The sequence below is a fragment of the Gossypium raimondii genome, chromosome 5 (genome assembly GCF_025698545.1).
Source record: "Gossypium raimondii isolate GPD5lz chromosome 5, ASM2569854v1, whole genome shotgun sequence".
NCBI classification, from domain to species: Eukaryota; Viridiplantae; Streptophyta; class Magnoliopsida; order Malvales; family Malvaceae; genus Gossypium; species Gossypium raimondii.
Window position 1 is genome coordinate 55413464 of NC_068569.1, and position 7037 is coordinate 55420500.

A 7037-nucleotide genomic window follows, 5' to 3' on the forward strand; every position below is an offset into this window, starting at 1 on the left:
CGAAAGGTGGAGAAAGACCATGCTAGAGTGGCTAAGCGAGCTGCGAATGAAGGCCGTCGCTAAACCACCACAAAACTCCCTGCACTGCCAACATAGGGAGAAAACCAAGCACGCAACTGTCGAAGAAGGCTCCGTCAACACCAATACCCGCCCATGACGTCGCCGGTGGCGGGCATCTCATCTGGGGTTGACAAAAAATTTAACGTCGCCTGAGAGATTCGAATTCTCGCGGGAAAATCCCATGTACTTAGCAGGCACACGCCTTAACCACTCGGCCAAAGCGACACTGGTTTAACCTAAATAATACAACCTTTCAACATTCCAATATGAATGTTTTAAGGCAAATTTTTGATGAATAGACTATTTTAGTTCATCTAAAGTAGATAGGATCGAAATTTTCAAACTTTTTTAATAGAAGGACTACGCTATTTTTTACAATAATATTTAGGTGTATATGGTATTTTGCTTTAATTTAGATGACACAACATTTTAAAATGTTTGATTTCTAAATTTTATTTGATTAAAGATGCAATAATACAATCATTCTTATTATGTGTTTAAACTTGCAATAATTTCGTCACATATATTCAATGTGAGTCTTCCAACAAATGTTGTAGGCTTAGCTTTAATTATATATATATATATATATATATATATATATATATATATATATATATATATTTTTTGAATTTCAAATGGGGAGATGAGGGTGGCCCAATTGTTCTAACAAATGCTCCATTCATGAACAGGTCTCCTTATTATCTCCACACTTAATTCCTTCATTTTGACTCGGATGTATAGTTCCTATTGATTATTTATAGAAATGCATTGAACAAAAACAATATAGTGGTATAACCATAGGTACATTTTCAGTCGCATTGTGCTTACTACGATACAAATTTAATAAATGTTACTGATTAATTTGTTATATTTTCATTTACCTCTTTAGTTAAGGGGTCATTTGTAGAACTAAGAGTTATTTCTAGCACTTTAACTCCTTCCTTACATTTAAGAGTCCTAGAGAATCTAGTGAGTCTTCCGATAAATGTTGCAGACATAGCTTTAATTATATCCTTCTTTTTGAATTTGAAATGGGGAGGTGAGGGTGGCCCAGATATTACAAAAAATGCTCCATTCATGAACAGATCTCCTTCTACTCTCCATATCCAATTCCTCCATTTTGACTCTGGTGCATAGTTCCTATGGGTTATCTATAGAAATGCATTGAACAAAAACAATTTAGTGGTATAATCGTAGGTACATTTTCAATTGCATTGTGCTTACTCCGATATAAAATTAATAAATGTTATCAATTAATTTGTTATATTTTCATTTACGTCTTTAACTAGGGGGTTATCTGGAGCAATGAACATGTTGCCTTGGCTAATAATGGTGGGATGCATGCTACCTCCAATGGCATACAATTTCCAATGAGTGTAGTCGTTGTTGACGACATGAAAGTATCCCCATGGGCATCTAGGCATTTTTTGTATCAATTCTTTTCCAAAATGGTTGAATGCAAGTGTGACTTGCATATATTGATCCTTAGAATAGGTATCACTTGCACTTAACAAGATCACCTGAAAGAAAAATCCAAGAATGTTTAGTTGAAAACTAGATTACAAAATGTGTACCATGTTGAGTATTTTAAGATGAAACTTACATGATCATGATGGGGTGAAATGGCAATTTGAGATGGTAATGACAATGGAACCTTATATTGCATCAATGTGTCTATCCTAACACTCACACATGAAAATATGATCAAGCTAAATCCTTGATGATCCAAATATGGAAATCCCATCTCCATTGCCAACTGTGCGATAACCATAATGATCTTCAGAGTCTCTTATTAGGGCACCATTACTTTTAACAGTGCAATGAATATGGATGTTATGAATTACGACATTGTGCACAAATTGAAGTGTAATGTAACAACCCAATTTTCAGTAGTGTCAGAACAGTGATTTGAGATCACTAAATCCGATGAAAAAGTTAGAAAATTTATTAATTAATAATTATAAGTTAAGCGTGATTTTAGAATTATTTCTAAAATTAGTGAATTTTATGATTTAAAAGAAATTATTAGGTAAATTGGGTAAAAATGAGGTATCGAGACCTCGATATTATAAACTGAGTCGTAAATATTTTTATAAATATTTACGGAGTGTCATTAGGGTAGTATTAAAGTTTCATTAATAAATTTTAATGTTCGATGGTTAATTGATTAAAAGGATCGAATTAAAAAAAGATTTACGGGACTCCGTTCCAATAAATCGACTCGTAAATATTTATTATAAATATTTACGAAGTTAGTTGTGTAGTTAATTAGGTGAATTTGACTTAATTAGGAGTTATTGTGAAAAGGACTAAATTGAAGTAGGGTGAAAGCTAAATAATAAATTAAAGAAAAGTTAAAAGGAGTAAATAGGTAAATATGCCAAGTCCCATAAATGAGGCGGCATAAGTATGATAAAAATCTTAGGTTTTATGTTTTAAATATATTAAAATATTATTTAATTATAAAATATATTATATTATATTATATTATATTATATTATATTATTATATTAGGTAAAATAAACCAAAATTATGACAAATGTGTGGTAGAAATAAATCCAAGTGTATAAATAAAATACATATATTTGCGATTATTATGTATTTACTTATTATTTAAGTAAGACTATTATTATTATTATTATTATTATTATTATTATTATTATTAAGCAAATGAAATAAAAGAAAGAAAGAAAGAAAGAAACAGAACATGGAGCATGGACGAAACAGATAAGAAACAGGGGAGAAAGAAAGAAAGAAAAAGAAAAAGGGAAATTTGGGTTTTAAGGTTCAAAGTTAATTTGGCAAGTCAATTTAATCCCTTTTCTCTTAGTTTGGATGTTTTTGGAATCTTAAAACAAAATACTACTTGATTTAAGTTGAAATTTTGAAAGTTAGTAAAATTTTAGATGTTGTTCATGTTGAATTAATTGATGAATTAGGGGTTAAATTGATTGAATTTCAAGTTAAAAGTTAGTAAAAGGTTGATTTGTAAAATAAATTATAGGCTTTGAATTAATAGGGACTAAATTGAGAGAATTTCAAAATTAGGGATTTATGGTGAAAATAAAGACTTAAAGTGAGTTTATAGTAAGAATTAAGAGAGAATATGGATTTAGATTGGGAGAATAAAATTAGTATTATTAAGGGATTAAATTAGAATTGTGTAAAGTTTAGGTATAAATGAAAATATTTTGATAAAATTGTCTATTAATGATTTTTAATTGTTTAATTACGTAGCTAATGTCGTGAAAGTTTCATTGTCCGAGAAAGGAAAGGAAAAGGTGGACAGGAAGTGACTCGAGAGAAATTTCGGTTAGTATTACCATAATTCAAATCTAATTATTATTAATTATTGTGTTTTAATTAGAATGCATGGTAAATAAATAAGGTAAGAAATTTGGTATGATAATATTGCTTTGAATGGAGTTGATTTCAAGTGAATATAATTATTGAAATTAAGTATCGATATTGAATTGAATGAGATTAGATTGAATTGTGATTATATGTGAGTAGTTGAGATGAATTTTGAATTAAGAAAGTGAAATTGAAATGTGATTATTGAATAGAAATTGAAATGTTTTGAATTGAATTATTGAATTGAACTGGAATATTGAAATTGGTGATTGATATGGATTTTATTGGAATTGAATTTAGAAAGTGGAAATTGATATGTCAGACTGATACTGAACTGAATTATGGAATACTAAAGTAATGAATTACTGTAATATTGTGAAACTGATTGAAATAAGGAATTTTAATTGATATTGAATTGAGATGGAAATTGTATTGAAAAGTAAATTAAATACCCTATTAACTAGTCGGGCTAGTCGGATATAGTTGGCATGCCATAGGATATGAAAGAGTATGGGTTTTTGTCGGCTTACTGATCAGGCACTTATGTGCCGACTACTGTTACTGTTACTAATTCGATACTTTGTGTGTCGAATATTGTTACCGTTACTGTTACAGATTCAACACTTTGTGTGTTGAATATTGTTACTGTTACTGTTACTGCTATCGTTACTGTTTACTGATCAGGTACTATGTAGCGTTTTAGGCACTATGTGCCGTATTGGTGTGTTGGCTGGAATCTGTGTATCCGCCAAAGTCCGAGTCAAGTTAATAGGGGTAAATGAATAATTTTGATAATATAAATTTTATTGAATGATCTTGAATATGAATCGAAATGAGATATTAAATTGAGATATGAAAATGAAATGAATGAACCATGGGTTCAAGAAATAGCTAATGATATAGTTCATGAAATGGTTTTGGCAGTATGAGATGATATAAAATATAAGTAAAGAAAAGCAAATTGAAATAGCTATTGTTGAGAAATAAGAAGTGAAAATAAAATGATTTGAAATAGTGAAATAATATGTGAATTTAATTGAATACAAGTTATTGAAATTTATTTATGGATTTAATGAATGAATTGAGTGTTAAAAGATTATAAGTGTAAATTGATTATAAATGAACGAATCGAATTGAAAGACAGTTATTATTATTATTGTTGTTGAAACAAGTTCATTTAATGTATTAAATGTTTATTGAAAGATTAATGGTATAAATTGAATTAAGAAATAGTGTATGAGTTAATTTGAATACAATTTTATAAAATTAGTTATTATTATTATTGAAACATGTTGGTCTAAATGTTTAATTTGATTATTAAAAGATTAAAAGTATAAATTGAATATAAATAGAAATGATGATGAATGAGTTGATAAATTGATTGGATTTGTATGAATTGGAATGAGTTATTAGAATGAGATGTGGAAAAATCCAATAAAATTTAGATAGTGAAATAAGGTATGAATACAATTAAATATAAGATTGAAATATTGCTTATTGTTATTAATGATCAACTTGATTTAAAGTATAGATAATTAATGAATAATTGTAGGTACAAATTGAATGTATATAATTTATCGATAAATGTTATAAATTTGAATTATGGTAATACCACTAAGTATTCCCATACTCAACGTACGGCTGTTTCCGTGCGCAGGTTAGTAGAAAACCAGTGTCCTATCCAGCATCTAGAGCAATCCCGACCTCAAAATGAGAAATTTTAGTGATGTACCTTTGTTTTGATAATGTGGCATGTACCTAGGTGATGTATAGGTTAAGTATAAGAGTTTTGTGATTACGGTTGTAGAATAATGTTTAAATTGGTTATAAGTATGAAATGGAATTAATATGACGTATTGATTAAAGTATGCTATGTATGTTATTTATTTGTGAACTAGTTATAAGTTATCCGATATATCCGGTAATGCTCCGTAACCCTATTCCGGTGACGGTTTAAGGTTAAGGGGTGTTACATGTAATGCCACATTCATATGCTATATAAATATTTGATCCACGACTATCAATTGTTTTATGGCTTTTAACCACTAGCTCTTTTGATAATATAATGTTCATATCATGGGCAAAAATTATCCATAATGGTCTCTTTTGAATCACAGCGTGACGTAAAGTTCTTGGTTTAGGATTTAAGACATCATCATCCAAATTATCGGTAACCAAATAGTATTCTCCCTTATTCCCTCCCCGGATTTTGTGGCCAAAACCAAGGACACACTTTGCTAGTCTTTTGCGATTCTTGGAGTTCTTCTTGCATCTCCAGCACCTATCAATTGGATTGATCGCCATGCATGGACTATTGTTCTTATGTTTGCCCCTCAGGGATCTTCTCGTGCTATTAGTAATAACATCCTTAAATTCTAAGGGTTGGTTGGACATAGTTTTTTCAAGAACCCTGCAACAACTTATCTAATATAATATATAATGCCTGCATTTAACATACAAATTAAGAAAGTTTCAGGAGATGGTAACTTGTTAAGGGAACTAACATTGGAACCATTGGCTTTCATCCATCTAAATAATGATATTTTTATCATTAAACTAAAGGCCTATGATAATTACAACTCAATAACATTATGAGTTAATGGTCCAAAATACAAATATGATAGATTGCTATTTGACATAGACAGTAATGGAAGCTAGAGTAACTAAGAGTTTAGCTTAATTAGTCCTTGTACATATTTTTAATTTGTTACATTCGAGTCTATATTTCAAATTTCAATATATGTAATTTCAAAAGAAAGTTATAATTTACTTGTTAACATGATAGTTCAAGTGACTGGTAACATTTTCTGGGCTCCGTTCATAAGCTGTTAGAGCAATCTTCCAGGCTTCTTCTTCACGTTGCTTCCAAAAATCATCAAATTCAGCAATATTTGCCCATAGCTTTGGAATTAGGGTGAAAAAAGAAAAAAGGAAAACAACCCTTAGCTTAGTTACCTCCATTATTGTTCTCTTTCTATATGTTTCTCTTTTTTAGGATATTTCGTTGGTTTAATTATCTAGGTGATATGGTTTAACTACAGAAAAAGTGTTAAAACCTAAATATCTAGTACTCTAAGTTGCCGACTTTGGTCGGCTGAAGCCTTGATTTTGATAAACCGTGAGTTTACCTTTAAAAAAACTATCCATGTAACTTATAGTTGTTAAATTAAAGTGCATTGAATGGTAAGCATTCTCATTACAAAATTATCAACCAAAATTTTCCCTACAAAACCAGAAAAATTTTAGCCCACATCTCTAATGTTGAGCATTGGTCTGCAATGCAACAAGAGACCAGCAGCAGTTCAGCAAGGAGACCTGCAGGCAGCAGCAGCTCAACATGAAGATAAGCGTTGGAGTTGAACCGAATGCAATAGCTTCTTTAGTTCATTTTGTTCCTACGTAACTCTACTTAGTTTGCTTGTAATTTGTCCACAAAGTTAGTAGGATTAGATTTTGATTTGAATTTGATGTAATAGCTGATATGTCAGCTTACTTTTGTGTGTAATTCAAGTTTAGTATTAGTCATATATTAGTGGGAGCAGTTATGTCATTAGGCAACTGTCCAATTATCGTGTAACTTACATATATTTTCAATTTTTTAATGAAATCAATGAGAATTTTCA

The 7037-nt window shown here is 30.0% G+C and overlaps 1 non-coding gene and 1 pseudogene across 1 annotated transcript; both read right to left on the reverse strand.

Moving 5' to 3' along the window:
* Window positions 1-31: 31 nt before the first annotated feature.
* On the reverse strand, window positions 32-6375 carry LOC105766732 (pectate lyase-like; annotated as a pseudogene).
* Window positions 204-285, reverse strand: TRNAS-GCU (transfer RNA serine (anticodon GCU)). The gene has a single exon. It is a non-coding gene; the product is annotated as a tRNA-Ser (tRNA).
* Window positions 6376-7037: the final 662 nt, after the last annotated feature.